The 19,063-nt window shown below is 39.1% G+C and overlaps 1 long non-coding RNA gene across 3 annotated transcripts in view; it reads right to left on the reverse strand.

The window, feature by feature from the left end:
* LOC147821436 (uncharacterized) overlaps positions 1-19,063 on the reverse strand; it is a 35,171-nt gene that overhangs the window by 13,088 nt on the left and 3,020 nt on the right. For all 3 annotated transcript variants that reach the window (XR_015447039.1, XR_015447037.1, XR_015447038.1), the window contains exon 3: positions 883-979. This is a non-coding gene — a long non-coding RNA (uncharacterized LOC147821436). The remainder of the gene's footprint in view (positions 1-882; positions 980-19,063) is intronic.

Below are 19,063 nucleotides of genomic sequence, written 5' to 3' on the forward strand. Positions count from 1 at the left end.
GTTTTTGATGCTTCCTTTGTGTTTTCAGACTACACGTATTTTGTGTTTTATTATGTCATAATTGTTTAATTGTTTTTGTTGTGCTGAGAGTGATGTAACTGGTTTGAATTGGGTCAAAAGACTTCTAGTGCAATGCTTCGTGTTAAGCTGGCTAAGAGTCCGGCTGTGCTAGCATCTGCTAAGCCTGTGGGTGTGAGAGTCATCAGCTCCCTCCAGCTTCCTTGCTTTCGACTTTTCCCTTGGCTTCGGTCTTCTACAGCTACTTATTGTTAGAAAGAGGCTGCGTTCTCCAGCCTGCGAGCCGTCATCAACTGCTGTGCTCGCACCCCGCACCCTGACAATGTGGGAAGCATGCACGGCGGGAGACATGAAATAACCTTCCGGTTAAAGCGCAGGTGTCAGCAGCCCTGTGTCTCAGGCTGAGCCTTGCAAAGGCTTCTCTGGTAGAAAAATGTGTTTGCCTTCTGTTTGTTTCTTTTATTTTTCCCCAGTGACCTCCAGTTTCTGACTATAGTGTTTTCCGTCAATTTCCTTGAGGCCTGGGCCACCATGGGCAACTTTCTCTCCCTCTAGTTAGCTAGGGGGAGGACAGTGAGAGGAGTCACCTGGCCCTTGTCCCCACTAGGCCTAAACGTCCTTCCTCCTGGAGTTGGGGCCTTGGCCATCTGGAGCGCATTTGTGCATTCAGTGATTCCTCTCCCTTCTGTCAGCGTGATGCCCACGAGTCCACAGCAGACCCGCAGCTCGAGGTGGGCAGGCTCGGGGGAATCAGACGTGTGTGGGAGTGGTCCTCACACGGAGGAGCGCAGCAGTTCCTCGCTCCCATATTTTCCCACAACCAATCACTGGACATAAGCAAAATCACTATTTCATTGTTCTTACCTGCTTCAGGATGCAGCGGCCCTACTTGGAGAAGAGCAGGCCTCAGGCTTTTCCTCGGGATGCACTGCTGTCTCCATAGATGGAGTCTTCAGTTTCCCTGTAAAGCCAGCTAATTAGTGAGCTAAGCACTGACTTCTAGGGTTCCAAGCCTCTCATCCTGTGAGGATGCAAGTGATCGCCCCAACCCTAAATACCAGAGCTTGGCCTCATTTCTTGCTAGCTGTGGTCTCCGGTTGATCCCATTTCTGTGGTTCTCCCTATTTAATATTTTAATTTCAACGTGATTATTATTTTACCTGTCAAATGTTTGTTTATGATATCACTTAAATCTTTCCAGTTTTTAAAAATATCTGTTTGGCTACAGAGTCTGAAATTAACTTCATTGTCATGAAACCATGAAATCTTACCCTATAGTATATCACTGGAATAAAGTTTCTGATCACTGCATTCTCAGTAAGGAACATTTCACTGAATATTTCAATATTTCACTGAAGTAAATTCTTACCGCATGGCACAATTTCACTGGCCTGTAAGAAGTTACTGTGATTCCTAAGTAACTTCTCCCAAGCTGATATTTGTAATCTCTTGCACAAGAGATCATTTTTAAAACCACAATGAGAAATACGACTTCAAATATCTCCTTGGAGAAGTAATATGTTGAGTTCAATTCTTCTGGGTAAAATTAAATAAGAAGTCCTTTGAAGGCAATAAGAGCTTGAAAAACAAAAGTAATGGATCAGATAAACTGGCAAAAATATAACCCTGCCATGCAGAAGCACTGAATGTACCCCTGTGGTCATTTTAGACACCAGATCCACCTCTCTGTAAGGGAAGCGTCTTTGCAAGCAAAGTTCCGAGCGCGGACGCCAGGTGTCCCTCACCGCGCAATCTGTAGCCACCGCCTGCCCCGGGCAGCCCCTGGTCAGGTCAGCAGGGCAGGACACGGGGGCTCCAGCTCCTCGGAAGGGACGGCCCAGAGACCTCACCGGGACCTCCCAATCACACCTAGAAAGTTAGTAGTAGATCTGAGACGAAAATAAAAATACCCTGATTCTCGATGTTTGCTGACTTACGGTTTTGTAACTAATATAAAAAATGATTTGCTTTGCTGAGGTTTTTGTCAAACGGCAAATAATTAAGTCACAGAAATAGAATGTGGTAAATTGTATTTTTCATTTTCATCTCTTGACTCCTGTGATCTTAAAAAGCTGCACATATGCTTGAATCATCACCTTGAATGATTCATCGTGCATAAAAACTTATTATTCCAAGACGACAGACTAAACATAAAACTCAACTCCTTCTTGCCTACTCAAACGAATGTTACTGATAGAAAACATTTTAAGCATCTGTAGTTTTCTGGAAAGCTAGAATGGAATGTTTAGTGGACAAGAGATATGAGGAGCCACAAATACACGGAAAGCAGAGGTCATTCTGCAGATCCTCAAAGCGCGTTGGTGGCATCACTTCACTGTCCAACTTTGAATTCCTGAAGAAAACCCATGGAGCAGCAAGGAGAAACTGAGGCACGCTGTGGCCATGCAGAACTTTGATGCCCGGAGGGTGGAGTGTGCCTGAGTTAAGGGGCTGGATGTGCAGTGGAGAGGTGTGCAGGGGAGCTTTTCCCACACAGATTTACAAATTCAGTCAGTCCTAGGTAAATTCTTTGCAAGTCACTTGAACAGTATAACCAATACAGAGACAGACTCACCCATACACAACCAACTCATCTTTGTGAACAAAGAAAGGCGAATCCAACAGAGAGAGATCGATATTCTCAATACATGTTCGGGCTGAATCAGAATTCCATACCCTAAGAATGAACTTTACACCTCATTCTACACAGAAAGATTAAATTGAAGCGATTCCCAAATCTTAATGTATAACCCAAACTTCTAGAAGAAAAATAGGATGAAATTTTTGTGGTTATGAGGTAAGAAAAAAATTTAAGTATGCACCAAATATATAATTCCTAAAAGAAAAAAATCATAATTTGGACTTCATAAAATGCTGTTGTTCAAAAGTCACTGTTAATGGAAGGAAAACATGTGCTACAGACTGAAAGAAAATATTTGCAAATTTTGTACCTAATGAAGAACTTTTATCCAGAATATTTAAAGAATTCTCAATAGTAATAGGGAAACCAGTCAACTTAAAACATGTGAAAATATTTCTATTGACACTTCAACAAAAATATGCAATGATGATAAACAAAGTCTTAAAAGATTCACCAATCAAGTATCGGAAAGTATGGGGTAAGTCAGCATTTTATGAACTGCTCCAGAACATGTAACTTCTGTAGTTCCTTTGGAAAGCATGTACATAAAAATTCTACATTAAAATATAGTGACATAAAGAAGATCAGTAATTGTCTTAGAATGGAAATCATGAAAGGGTGGTGGGAATATAAAGGTAAGCAGGCTTTGAGAGTGAGGGGTACCCTCATAGTCTCGTTGGTAGTGATGGTCCCATATGTAACCAGTACCAAATCCCACATTTTAACTGTGTGAAGCTTAACTGTATCAACTAAACTTAATAAAGTCTTTTTTAAATGAAAGAAAATTATGTCCAAAGATGCAGAAGTCTAACTGTGACACATAGAAAACTTGAAATCATTTGATACTTTGAACAAAGGAGGGTTAATTTTCTTCTAAGGCGGGGTGCTCAGGGAGTGCACTAATGTAGGGGCCTCCTCACATGTGTGTGTTCTATGTGTTGCTGTGCAGTGTGTGCCTGTGAGCTCCAGCCTATCCCTCTCTTTAGGAATCCAGGCCGTATGTCTTCCTTTTGAGCAATGGCAAAAACCAAATGGAGATGGGAAGCAGGGGCCTGCACCGGCCGCCCAAACAGACCGGCAGCCTCTAACCAAAGGTGTGGCCTGTGGCAATATCTTTCAGAAGGAAGCTTTTGAAATATAGTTTTCATTTTCTTTGTTTAGCACTACACATTGCCTCTGCAGACTAAATTGCAGTTTCGTGGTTTCTGTTACTAATGAAGAAGGCCATAATGGAGGTTAGATTGATAACTACCAGTGTATGCCAGAGGCATCCACAGTTCTGTTTAAAGGTGGATGTGGTATAAGAAGAGAGACCTCAGGGGAACAGGCGTCCCAGAGCACATGCCGTGTGGTCTCCAGAGACCCCGGCCTGCAGCCCCCGAGCTCAGTTCAGTCCCCACGTCGCAAGGGCAGCGGAAGGAACCGGAGGGCCGGGTCCATGGCCTGCACTGCTGGCTGCCCAGCCTGCTCCGGATGCTGTGCAGGACCCCGCACCCAGGGCACTACACAGTCAGTCGGATGTGAAGGGAGGTGCCAGGGTTTCCTCTCCTTCCAGAGCCTAAGTGTGTACTCTGGATGGTGCTGAGAGAGGAGGACACAGACTTTGCACAGACGGAAGGGCTTCGGGAGTAAAAAGAGACTGCAGGGAGGGAGGGGAGCACCCAGAGGCGGCCCGTATATGAACCCATTTCCCACGAGGAATGTGTTTATTTCTTACCACAAACATGCTAATAAAATATTAACACATTCATTTTGAAGCCCTAAGGAAGATGTTAATGTGTAAACGTATTCAGTGTTTAAAGGCATTTCCTGGATGTGCAGAAGAACAGGTGAAACTTCATAACCAAGGGAGAAGACATTACAAACAGATTGATCAGTGCTAGCAAAATAAAACTGTAGCCAGCCTAAGACTATAAAAATACAACCCAGCTGTCAGTGGGCGTCCATGGGGCCTTGCACCTGGTTCTCCAGGGAGACCCCAGTCTTTCCACACTAAAGCCCAGTTGTGTAAAGTGGTCTACAGGCGGCAGAAAATCTACCCACAAACTCTCGATTACGTATAATGAATGTAGGGTAACCATTGTGCAAAAGTTGTTACACTGTATTGTTTGGGGAACAGTGACATAAAAATATCTGTACATGTGGAAGGGAGATTCAGTTTTTAAAATACTTTTTACTGCAATTGGTCGACTCCTCAGGCATTACTGAATTTAGAGAGCCAATTCTTCTAAACCAGAGGTGGACTTCCAAACTTCCAGAATGCCTCTCAGTTTGCACCATAGTACCTGAAAGAGCATTGTGTATGAACTCAGACATATTCTAAATGAATATAAAGCAGCAAAATGAGAACAAGCAGTCAAAAACCTGACTGAAGTTTTGCATTATCGATTATTCATTCTATTCATTGGTACATTTTAGGTATACAATATAATGACATTCATCATTGGAAATTTGCACCTTTACATAGTCTCTCTTGGTTCTTATTTTTCACCCTTGCCAAAGGGGTAGGGGTAGTGGGAGGGGCAGGGGAAAGGAAAGAAGGGAAAGGAAAAATGATGAGAAATGGAAAAAATGGAAATAAAGTCTTTGTAAATAGGGAAGGGTGGAGGGCGTGAAGGGAGGGCTAGGAATGGGGAAAAAATAAGAACCAAGATCCATTATGTAAAGGTACAATTCCCAATGAGAAATGTAATTGTGTTGTATACCTACAATGTACCAATAAAAGAATTTAATACAAAAAAAAAAAAACCTGACTGAAGTAATGACTATAGAAACAGAGGTCGTTATATAATATCTAAGGCCTGCCCCATCTGAATCTTTCCGTGTTACATAAAATACTTCTTTTTTTTTTTTTGGGTACCAGGCATCGAACTGGGGTCCTTGTGCCTGCACAGCAGGTGGTGAAACCACTGAGCTAAATCCCCGGCCCCCATAAAATACTTCTTAATTGTAAAAAATTTAAAGACTATTGGTCCAAGAGACAAAATAAGTTCACAATGAACTTAACCCTTTTTGAGATAGAAATGTAAACAAATGTGGTTAGAATATACAGTATAAAAACTAGAATTGTTAAACACAGTTGCATTTCTCATTTTCAGAAATAGCTTGAAGAAATTTCAGGCAAAGCTGAAATCATACCCTTCAAAATAAAAAGAGGAGTTTTATATTGTTTACATCTAAAAGTGCAAATAGACTTGGAGATAAGTTTCATGCTAGTTCTGCAGGATAATATAAGCCACAAACTTATGTTTAAAATAAGTGTAAAAGGAAAATGTGTTTGTTTCCACAGTGAGCTTGGTAGGAAATTATGTTTTGTATTTGAAGGTTCTTAAAGATTGAAATGTGTAACTGATGTTACTTCACAACAGGGGATGATCATAACTGTGAAGATTACTAGTCTTACTTATATTAAACAGACCCTTGAAACCTGGCTGCAAACAGGACCAAGCGCACCATGCAGCTGTGCTACGGAAAGCTGTGGATTGGGGAAACCTCTGGTTACATTTGGTGAAACCTGTGGTCATCTACAACCATCATTTCAGAATAAATTTAATGCTGAGCCACAATTGAGTTATGAATGCAGAGCTAGATTTTTATTTATTGATGCATAAAAATATTTTGTTTTACTATACTGTATTATGTGATATTTAAATATGATTAAAAGTAATACATTTCAAGATAAAGGAGCTTGTCATAGTTTTCCTAGCAATAACTTATTAATGCGGGAAAAGAAATAATAATCTTACACAATAGTGGTATATGAGGAATCATGTATGAAAATGAATCAGCTAAAGATACCAACAGAAAATCTGGTCAAGTCCCAAAATAGAAAAGAGGCCAATAATAATAATAATAATAATAATAATAATATAATAATAACAATAAGAAGAAGAATGATTGGTGGATAGCAGATAAAATGGTGGAGTATTTATCTTTATTCTTAAACTTCTGGTCCAAGGCACATTGTTTTTCCTGAGGATAGAAATAAAAGGCTGGCAAAATATGTTTATTTTTCAGTTTGATAAGCATTTCAAAACATTCTCCAGATTGTTTTTATTGCCTGAGCTACATAACCAGTTATGTTAGAGCAATCTGGCTTTTCCATGTTATGGACAAAGTCTGCTACACTTACGATTTTCTTTCCTTTCTATTTCTGCCATAATGAACACTGAATTCACTTTGCTTGTCCTTTTGTGTTTTTCCTCCTTTCCTTCTCTCTCTCTTTCTCCCTTGTTCTTTTTTTGGTGCAGTACTGACTCAATACAAAGCCTCTGTGCTGAGCCACGTGGCCAATCTTTTTGTCTGTTACGATGTTGGAACAGTGTCACACTAAGCCGCTTAGAGGCACAGGCTACCCTCCAACTTGAGCTCCCCCTGCCTCAGCCTCCCAAATACAGGGATTGCAGGTGGGCACCACCACGCCGCCATCTTGATTTTGCTTTTGTATCTTTGGCGACTACATTGGATGAACAATTTTTCAGATATTCAAGGTCTGCACATGTGAATTTTTAAGCCTCTTCTTTTCCAGTTTCTATTGGTTTGTGATCATTTTACTTTTTAAAATCATTTATTTTGCTTATTCTGAAAACCATCCTTTTCTGATTTTGGCAGATGTAAATGTCTTTTACACCAGCCCTTGAATTTTGTTTTTAATTTTCTGTGATATGTGACAAAACAGATTTTTCTTTGTAATTTAGTCATACCTGGTAGCACACAACTGTAACTGCAGCATTCTGGGATGCTGAGTAGGAAGATTCCAAATTCAAGCCCAGCCTGAATGTCATAGTGAGTCCTTCTCATAAAATAAAATAAAATAAAATAAGACCAGGAATGTAGCTCAGTGCCGAAGCCGTTGGTTTGATCCTTAGACCAGAAAAGTGAAAACAAAAACAAACACTGAAAAACAAAAATTAACTTGTCACTTTCTCTGTGTATTTCTCTTTGTTTATGTGTTTGTATCTCTCTATCTGCCTGCTCTTTCTCCATGCATGGAATTTTTTAACATGTAAAGATATCTTTCCAATGTAGAAGGATAAATGTCTTGCAGGGCAAAATAAGTAGGTGAGGAGACAAGGGAAAATTTATGAAGTAATCTGAGAGTTCAGCGCATGTGTGTGTGCTTGATATGTACAATGTGAAATTGTAATGATACAAGCAAGACACCTGTTCAGTAGCCTTGGACATTCTGCCACGTGTCTATATTGCCCACAACACCCCCCACTGATGACCCTGAACATTTCACTCATTAATGTGCTGCTCAGACGGAAGCAGCAGCTTCTCTTCCTATCAGGTAACTATTAGGTATTATTATTATTATTATTACTATTATTATTGAAGGACAGTTAATATGAGCTCTATCTTCCACAAAGTTTACTGTACAGCACACTGTTAACTACAGATACTTCATAGGCCTTGGACAGCATCTTGATCCCACCCACCCCTCTCAGCCCTAGAAACCACAATTCCACTCTGTGTTTCTAGGAGTTTCTTATTCCAGAGACCTCAGAAAAGTTGGGTCAAGAGGTTGTTGAACTTCAGGGACTGCCTTATATCACTTCACAGAATGTCCCCCAAGTTTACCCATTTTGTTGCAAATGAAAGGATTTTCCACTTTTTAATGTTTAAATACTATTCTTATTTGCTCCATATTTTTAATTGAGGCATCATATTTGTACATAGTTACAGGGGACAGTATGATAATTTGATACTTACGTGTAACATGCAATGATAAGATCAAGGAAATGAGCATTTCCCTCCTCTCAGACATTCACTACTTGTTGGGAATCTTTGTTCTCCTCTTTCCAGTTATTTTATAATACACCATAGATTTTTTAATAAATAATTACCATACTTATGCTATAGGAAAACCAGGAATTCCTCCAATTTAATTGTATTTCCGTGTCACTTATCTCCTGTTATCTGCCATAGCAACCCCTCTCGTTCTCTAGTGCCGACCACCCCACTCCTGGAAGAGATTAACACCGGAGGCTCCATCCACACGTGGGTGAGAATGTGTAGCATTTGCCTCTCTTTTCCTGGTTTATCTCACTCAATTCAATGGCCTCCAGTTCCATTCACTTTGATGTAAATGACATGACCTCATTCTGTTTAATAATATTGTTAAATATTAATAATATTCCATTGTATGCACACATGTGTGTACACATTCATATCACATTTTGTTTACCTGTTCATACACTGATGGGCACCTTGGTTTCCTCCATATCTTTGCTGTTGTGACATGGGAGTGCAGGTAATTCTTTGATGTAATAATTTCATTTTATTTGAATAAATACCTGGCAATGGGATTGGTGGATCATATGGTAGCTTTAATTTTAGTTATTAAAGAGATCTCCATACTGATTTCTATAATGGCTGTATTAATTTACATTATTACCAACACTGTATAACAGTTCCCATTTCTCTACATTGCTTCCACCGTTTGTTATTTTTGTCTTTTTTTTTGTAACTGACATCTAATAGATGATGTATTATCTTGTGGACTGGATTTGCATTTCTCTGATCACTAGCAATATTGAGTATTTTTCATATTCTTACTGGCCATTTGTATGCTTTGTGTGCTATTCAGGTCATTTGCCCCTTTTAAAATTATGTTACTGGGGATTTTGCTGTAGAGTTATTTATATATCCTGTCAGATGAATATTTTACAAAATTTGCTCTCATTCTACTGATTGTCTCTTCACACTGTTGATTGTTTTCTTTGTTGTGCAGAAGCTTCTCAGACTGATTACATCCTATTTGTTTATTTTCACTGTGATACCTGTGTTTGGGGAGGGGGGGGTTATTCAGAAATTCGTTGTTGGCATCAATGTTTTAAAGGGTTTCTGCTATGTTGTCATCTAGTACTGACATAGTTTCAGGACTTACATTTAGATCTTTGATCATTTTGAGTTGATGTTTTCTGTATGGTGAGAGGGCTGTAATGCCATTTTTCCATATTTGTGTATCCAGCTTTGCCAGAACAATTTCTTGAAGAGATTATCTTTTCTCCAATGTAAATTATTGGTGCTTTTGTCAAAAATTAGTTGTATGTGTGCATGAGGATTAATGTCTGGTGCTTTATAATGTTCTGACAATCTATTCTGTTTTACATCATTGTTATGCTGCTTTGCTCATTATTGCTTTGTAGTATATTTTGAGGTCAGCTATTCAGGTGTTGTGATGCTGCCAGATTTTTTGTCATTGCTGGTTTGTTCAGTATTGTTCTGGCTCTTCCAGATCCTCTTCAGTACCTTATGAATTTTAAGAGTGGCTTTGACAGTCTGTGAAGAGTGTCATTGACATTTTAGTGGGGAGGGTATTGAATTTGTACATTATTTTGAGCAGTAGTATGTTCATTTTAACAATACTAATTCTCCCAAGCCATGAACTTGGGATATTTTTCCTTTTTTCCGGGTCTTGCATGATTTGTTCCACCAGTGCTTCAAATTTTTCATGTTCAAATGGCAAGTGGAAGTAGAGACTTTCCACTTTCCTAGTTAAATTTATTGCTAAACATTCTATATGATGTTTAAGTCATTTTGACTGTGCTTGCTTTCACAATTTCATTTTTAGTAAATTTGTTGTTCATGTACAAAAATTCTATTATTTTCATATTGATTTTGTATCGTGTGACTTTATTTAACTCATTTATCAGTTCTAATACATTTTGGGTGGCATATTTAGGTTTTTCTATAAACACATGGACAAATTGATTTCTTATCTTTCAAACTTACATTTTATTTATCCACTTATCCATGAGAGACATTTAGGTCAATTCCATATCTCACATGTCTTGAATAGTGCAGCACTGAACATTGGAGTGAAGCTATCTCTCAGCTATCAGATTCCTGCTCTTTACATCTATGTTCAGAAATGTAATCATTGATCTATGCACTACCTTTTGACATGCTTAAGGACCTGCATACCATTTACCATAGCAGCTAGCCTGCTCTGCACTTTTGTCAACAATGTGTTACAGTTCCACGTTCTCCACATTCTCCACAGTACTTGTTCTCTTTTGTTTTTACCCTAACAAGTATGAAGGGACATCTCATTGTGGTTGTGATTTGCATTTCTTTGTCAAGTAATAATTTTGTACATATTTTATATAATGTTAACCAACTGTATGTCTTTCATCACACTTTATGATTTCTGCTTCTCAATTTATTTTAAAGGAATTTCCCTGAGATAGATAGTTTTTATATATTTTAAAAAATTTTTACTCTTACTATGTAAATCTTAAATATATTTAACATTATTTTTTGAATGATGTACAATGGAATCCTTCTGAGGATAACATGTAAAGCATTTAATAAAGTTTTGACAAAAAGTACACCATACCGTCCTGCTAATATTATAATGAAAAGTTATTATTTTAGAACTAAGCGTAATGAAGATGGATAGAATCTGTCCAGGAAGTTTAAAGATTGCTGTCCACAACATTCCTTTCCCCTGCTCCTCCTATTTCCTCCTCCCCTTTGGACCTTTTATTCCTGTCCACATAATTAATGATACTCAGGAAGAAAACAGGAAAAATTAGAAAACTAATACCATTTTTACTGATTCTAGAATGCACTTTTGGTTGTATATTTTAGTTGTCTCTGAAGTTTGGTTGTAAGATCATTGCCATGCAGTAGTTTATTTGCCAGTGATTTCTCCTTCACAACAGTAACCAAAATATGCTATAATTTAGAGCCAACAATACTTTAGATTTGACGAAGGACTTTAATAAGATACTCTTTACAAGCTGGCTAAGGTACAGATATTTAGATTTATGAGATCCGCTGTCTGCTGATGACAGACTGTAACAGATTTTGTGAGAGAGAGACAGACAGACGGAGACACCTGAAAATGAAAACAGAATCTTCTGATTGAAGAAAAGGCAACTGAACCAAAAAGTGAACACAATTAGACAAACATCGTCATTTTCATCAACAACAGTGGAGAGTAGAAACAATAAATCAATACCTTTCAAGTTACAATGAAATAAAACTTTGAACTCATAGTTTCATGCAGTTGAAAGTTATTGTCATGCAGAGAATTTGCAGTAGTCTTACAGTGAGAGCATGAACAATCTAACCAACCTACATGATGAAAAAATTACTCAAAAGGACAGCTTTATTACAAAGAAGATTAAATTTAAAAAGAAAGGATTGAACGTGAATATGATCTAAAGAGGAAGAAAAGCAAATTAAAGCAAGTCCATTAGAGCAGATGCTTGGGACTGCCTGGTGACTGACAGACGTTCAAGGCCCAGGCTATTTCGGTGTTTTAATCGCCCACAGCACGAGCCGTGAGGATAACACTGCATTGCCATAATCGTGTATGTGCGCGATAGAGAATTACCTTCCCAGCGCCGTGCCGGGTAAGCAGCACAGAGGCCCACCCTGTGTCCGAGGAAGAGGGTGGACATAGCAGACATGGCTGCCAGGATCACACTCGCTCCACTGCCCGCAGCCTCACTGCTGAGAGCCCCGAGGCAGAGGGAACCGCAGGCTCAGTGGCAATCAGTCCTAAGATGACAACTAAATTAGAAACCTGGAAAAGGTCGTCTCTGAAAACGAGTCAAAAAGGTGAGGGAAGTAAATGGCTTTAAATTTTAATGTCCTGTTTTAAAAATTATCATCTCTCTTTAATGAATCAGATTGGAATGAAAGTTATAAATAATGTACGAAACAAGTTTTTCTTTACATTTTTATGCCTCAAGGAAATAATTTAACTCCATGTTATTTTTTTCATGTGCGTACAAATGTCTTAATTTTTCTTTTCACTTTTCCAACCACTTTCCCTCTTTTTTCCTGTTACTTCAGGAAAGTACATTATTTATAAGTTGAACTTTATTGCACTAGTAACCCAACAGGTATCTAAATCATAAACTACACTTAAACAGTAACACATCTCTCATGTAAGTTAAAATTATTGTGCCAGTTTAAGCCTGACAGCAAAGAGGTATCATCAATCACCAAGGTTATTTAATGATCTAGGCATTTTCCCCAACTTTCACCTAAACGCTTGCTCTGGTTTGACCTCGTCCTGCAGGCGCAGGGGCTGGGTTCCCTCAGACCAGGCGAGGCGTGGGCCTGCCCCGACTCCCGTCCTGGCCACGCTGGGATGTCACATCCACAGCGGCCGCGGGGCCGAGGCGGCCCACGCTCGTGGGTTTCCGTGACATCGGAACTTGAGTCCCGTAATCACTCGCTCTACAAATTTGCCTTCTTGGGTATTCTCTATAGAATCAAAAACAGACTTAGGACAATGTTTGTGCTCAAATTGCTTTCCCTGAAGAAAACCATGTTCAGGATAGATTTTAAATGTTTCACTACCCTATGTAAACATTTCTATTTTACTCAAGCAGCTACATTTTACAAACTGTAACACTGCCTTCATTTTGTGGTCTAGTGACTGCAGACGCTAGCTCTGCTTTGAGCTCTGCCCTGGCAAAACTTTCTGAATATGAATCAGCCACTTAAAAATAATCACTCGGGTCATATCCAATGTGAGTGGGATATTTACAGATTTTCTTGTTCTTGCTTCTTTAAAATAGTTTTATCGAATTTATAATCCCCTGTACTATACTTTTAAATTTGATTTGTAATGGCAAAGAAAACGATAATGTGATTACTATGCCAGAAAGAAGAGTTTATATAAAAAGTGGGCATATTATGTCAAGTATATTATATCTCAGTCATTGAAATAAAGTGACAAAATAGTTGAGTTTAAGCAACTAATTTACAGAATTACCAATGCAGACAGTGCTGAAGATAAGGTAACACACATTGCCTAAATCTAAAATGAAACACAAGGAGCTGTCATAATGGACTATTATTCCTGTACTTAGATATAAATATTTTGTATTCTTCTCCTTACACATTTTTTAACTCCCACTGGAAAAATAAGCAATTAGAAATAGCACAACTATGTCTGAGGAATGATACTAGAACTGACTGTGTAAATCACAGCTATGTAAGAGTATTAATTACCAAAAATCATTTAGGTTGATAGTAAAACAATAGTGAGCTTTTTTTTTTAATTGGTACATTTTAGGTATACAATATGTTTACACTTATCATTGGGTGCTTGTGCCCGTACAGGATATATCTTAGTTCTTATTCTTTTCCCCATTACCAGTGTAAGCTTTTGAAATTACATAAAATCTCAAGGTGTTTTTGAAATATTTACTATAGGGAAAACTACAATAGTTTAATTTTATGTCATTGAAATATATATTAAGTTGTAAATATCTTTATACAAGTAAATAAATAATACTGCTTTAACATTTTATTATCAATATAAATTGTTTCACTTTACTACTGGCTGAATAACTCAACCATTTTTCTAAAAAATACCACTAATATTGAGCACTTGTCTTGTTTGCATTTTAAGAAATGGTTCTAATGGCTCAGACTTAAGAATGGGATTTATTTTAGGAGGTGAACAACTGCCCTTTAGTAGGTGAAGCACAAAGAGTGAAATTATTATGAATGGGAAAGGAAATTAGGAGTCTTTTTCATTTGTTGACATAATTCTACTTTCTTTAACCTCCTACTGGAGTGCACACTCTGACGACTTCTCTCTTTGCTTTTGCCTTCTGGATTCTTCGCACCTGTGGTACAGGAAGTGCTGCCTTTGCTGCTTCTCTCCCTCGCAGTTGGTTCATCCCTGAGGTTTTACAGTTCACACTTGAATTGATGATGGGCTGCTCCGACAGCTCCCATGAGGCTGTGTGGAGAGTTTTCACTTCTTGGATCCTGGACTTCGCCTCTGCTAACCACCCTGAATAGCTCCCACTAGAACTATTTGAAGCTAATGTTCCTGCCTTGACTGTGATGGGTCTTACCAAGAGATAACTGCAGACTCCACATCAGTATGGGTTCACACTTGCATTTACACATTGGTTTGGAAAAAATAATCCTCACTCAGAATGCAGGCAAAGCAGATGCATTTGCTGTGGGATGCATCTCTCTGTGCTAGACCTGCAGATTTGTGCCCTGACTCTACTTGTACCAGACAGGTCTTGGCCTTATGTGCCTGCAGAGGGGAGGAATGATGTAGTGCTAGTGCTTTCTTTCCTTTTTACTCTCTAACTCCTCACCTTTCATAATCACAAAGTCATGCATCATGTCATTCATGTGATCTCTAAATCCCACGGCTCTACGGACACGAATATTTAAGTGTAAACCTCAGTTCATTATCCGATGCCTCCTCCGTCCCCACACTGTGGACTTTCTGTACTTTTCTGTACCTGGGGATTTTTCTGTACTTCTAGCTGCTGTGCTTCACCTGCTGGCAGTCAGCTGAGATGCCTCATCTCCAGTGTCAGGAAGTGATAGGCATTTCCTTTCTCTATATGCACAACTGTCTAAGAAAACTGCCACAGGCTTCTTTTTAGAAAAATAAGAGGAAACATTCTATAAATATTCATGGTAGCACGACAACATCTTTTCTGAAAATAATGCTGTCTTTATTTTACTCATTGAGCTCTGATTCTGTAAACCTCATTCCTTGTAAAATCTGGGAGAGGAATCATTATTTTTGCCTTGTGGTGGCCTGAGTATTGGCCCCAGGGATTCTGTTTTATTTTGATTCTTTCGAACAAGGACCTTCCATGTGAGCTGCCTGCCTGTCGTCCTCTAAGGACAAAATTAGCTAGTAAGGTCAGCAAGGCATCACAAGAGTCAGTGCCCCTGCTAGCCCCTGCTCTTCTTGTATGTTTGGAAGTAAAATCATAGATGTGAAGGTAAAAATTGTCCCGACTAATCCCTGCCTCCAGGAGCTCCCCATCCCAATTGAAAGTAGGGAGCTCTTTTCCACAGCAATATCCATGGAGACTACCGGCCCATTCATTACTGCTTTATGAAAGCAAAACATCTCTGAACCCTCTGAGACAATACAAGACAGCAGAAACTCCTCAGTTGCCTTTTTCCAGCTTCATTGCGATGTAAATAACAAAAAAAGCTGTATATGTTCAAGAAATACAATGCGGTATTTTGACATACATATACTTGTGAACTATTTACCACACTTAAGCTGATTAGTATATCTATCACATAGCATAATTTTCTCTTTTTAGTGGTGAGAATGCTTAAAATATACTCTCTTAATATATTTTGAGTATTATTATTACTAACTATAGTCAATGAGCTGTATGTGATGCTTTTAGAATTTATTCATCTTATAGCTGGAAGTTTTACCCTTTGAATCATATCTTCTGCTTCTCCTAAGCCCTGCACCTGATAGCTCCCTCTCTATTCTCTGCTATGAGTTGAAATAATTTATATTTCATGAACAAAGGATACCATGAAGTATTGAATTTTTATTCTTGGCTTACTTAACATAATATCTCTCAGGTTTAACCACATCATTATGAAGTTCTCAAAAAATTTTTAAAAACAGGAAAAATGTAATGAACATAAGGCTTTAAAATGACATATTTATATGACGCCAAAAGAATAGAAAAACAAAGGAAAAATAAACAATGAGACTATATCAAACTAATACAACTTTGCCCAGCAAAGAAAACAATCAGCAAAAGAAAGGTGATTCACAGTATGCAAGAAAATATTTGCGTAGAACATATTTGATAAGGGGTTGATATCTAAAATGTAGAAAGAATTCATACAACTCCATAGAAAAACAAGCAAACAACCAAGCTAAAAGTGGACAAAGAACAGGTATTGTTGCCCAAAGAAACATACAATCACTGAGAGGTATCTGAAAAGATGCTCAGAACACTGACCGTTGAAGAAACACATTTGAAAATAACAATGAGACAGGACATCTCACGGGCAGAGGGCAGCTGTTATAAAAAGTCAGAAGATGGCAAATGTTGCTTTGGGTGTAGACAGAAGGCTGTCCCTGAACAGTGCTGATGGGAATCTAACTTACTGTACCCAATATGGAAAACGGCATGGGGTTTCTTCAAAAATCAAACCAAAAACCTATAGACTTACCATGCAATCAAGAATTGCACCCTGAGCATATACCCAAAGGCAAGCACATTACTTCCGCAAAGCGGTAATCCATACCAGCCTTAATCCCAACAGCCAAGACAAGCAAACAACCCACATGTCTGTTGGTGGGTGAATGGCCATAGATAGAAACAATGAGGTATTGGGCAGCCTTTCAAAAAGTACGCTCCTCAGTGTCTGGCACCGTAAGTCCACTCTACCTTCCCTACTCCCAAATATTACAAGGATGCTCTGGCCCCATCTTAATCTCTCTTACAGCAGGGCACAGCTATGTTTTGGGTTAGTATGAGATCACAGCAGTGTGTTAGGGGAGTAGGGTCAGTCCTTGATGGAACACTGAAGTTTTAATCAAAGATGAGCTTACCTTTTAAATTTACCTTCTCTAACTTATATTATTCCTGCCCTGTTCTAACTCCATAAAGGTAAGGTAGCTCTCCATACGCATTATGTGCAGCATGTGTCTAATAAGCGACTGTTCTCAATTATGGTGGGAAGAGATTTCTTTTTAGCTGAGTCCATATTTCCCAAGTTGAGTGATGCTGAACTCTGGCCTCATTGTGTTCGTGAGGACAGCAAGTGTTATTTGACCATCTTCAGGGAGCCAGCTGGATCCTGGGTAGGGTCCACTTCCAGTGAGGCTCACTAAGCAGTCCCAGAGCAGGAAATCTTTCTGCTCTTTTCTGTCTCCAAAGGGCAGAGGACAGTACTGGTAGCCATGGCATTTTGAGGGGGATTTGGATGCTCCTTGTATTTCTCACCTTTTCTTACCTGGCCAACAGCCTGACTCTAATGCAGCATAATTCTCTCTCGTGACTTTAGAGTGTTTCCCTCCTCCGTAATTAGATCCTTAGAATGCTTTGAACATGGCAGAGATAAGAAGTCCCACTTAATCTTCAGACCCTCACTTTCACTTGTGCAGCTGGTTTAAATTGCTAATTAACATGTCCTAACCGAAGAGTCTCCTTTGCAAGAGACTCCAGCAGCTCCTCTGCAGAACAATTCCTTCTGACTGCCCTTGTAGGGGCAGGACCAGTTCCCCCTCTGGCAAGTACTGTGTAAACTTTCACACTCATGGCCCTCATTTTGAATGAGTGCTGTGGACTCAGGCCTGCCACACCTACCCAGAGGAGAGGACCAAAATGAGGACTTCCATGGCTTGCTGGCTTTCACTATATGTAAAAGGCCAAAGCCATAATAATAGGATATGTATGTAAGATCATACATGGCCTTAGAAATACACATATATATATATACATATATACACAACTGTACAGAATGTATATATATTTAACTTATAGCTATATACATTAAGTTATATATAGTATAAGAACATATAAATTTACTACATATATAACTATATATATAAGGCTGAGGCCACATATATGTATGCTAAAACTATATACATATACATACACGTGTATGCACATATATATATAAACTGCATATGTATGGGCTCAGAAAGATGTACGTGTCTTACTATACATGTGCGGTATCGATTTTACATATTCCATATATATATATATATATATATATATATATATATTTTTTTTTTTTTTTTTTTTGGTACCAGGGATCGAACTCGGGTCCTTGCTCTTGTGCAGCAGGCGGCGAAACCACCGAGCCAAATCCCCGGCCCAATTCCATAGATTTTTGATGTAGTTTACATATTCCACTGTATAATTTTTCTTCATGGCATGTGCAGCAGAGCTGCGTCGGGCGTGCATGCGGAAGTCGCATGTGCTCTGGTGACACACGTGCGCGGCGTGCTCCTGTAAGGCTAGGGCAGGAGGAGCTCCGGCCTCAGAGCGGAGCCAGCTGTTCCCAGGCCGGGCCGCCTTTGCTCCAGTCCTGGCCTGTGTCAGACCTCGGGCCGGGCCGGCCGGGCCATGGGTCCAGGTCAAAGCTTCTGCTTTTCGTGTGTGTTTTCCGGACATCGTTTTCACAGCTTCTTCACGCTCTTCCAGAAGCCTCAGAAATACCAGACTGACGACACCCCGCCTTCCTCGCTTTAATGGGCGAATTTGAGCCCGAGCTCACCGTAATTACCCTTTTCAGAGACACATCGGTGGGCATTATTTTATTTTTCCATGCATGTATTTTATTTTCTTGCTGATTTAATTGCATATGTATATCTATCTGTTTACGTCGTTTCTTTAGTGACTAGATCAAGATTAGGCCTATATTTGAGTTATTTGTACTCATGTTCAGTGGTAAAATTTATCAATGCATATAAATTTGCAAATGGAGCCAAGAGCTTTAGTGTGTTTTATCATACTAAATGTTTCTCTGCTTCCCCAAGACTATACTGATGATTTCTATAATTTCGGGTTGAGTTTTGCAGAGCGCACGTTTCCCTTCACATTTGATTCTTCAAACATGTTTCATGTGCCTATATCCCCGTTGTTCCCTACACTAGTCCTTCAGTTTTCAACC

This window comes from Heterocephalus glaber, unplaced genomic scaffold (assembly GCF_053883595.1).
Source record: "Heterocephalus glaber isolate CG9 unplaced genomic scaffold, H.glaber_assembly_v1.0 deba00001737, whole genome shotgun sequence".
NCBI classification, from domain to species: Eukaryota; Metazoa; Chordata; class Mammalia; order Rodentia; family Bathyergidae; genus Heterocephalus; species Heterocephalus glaber.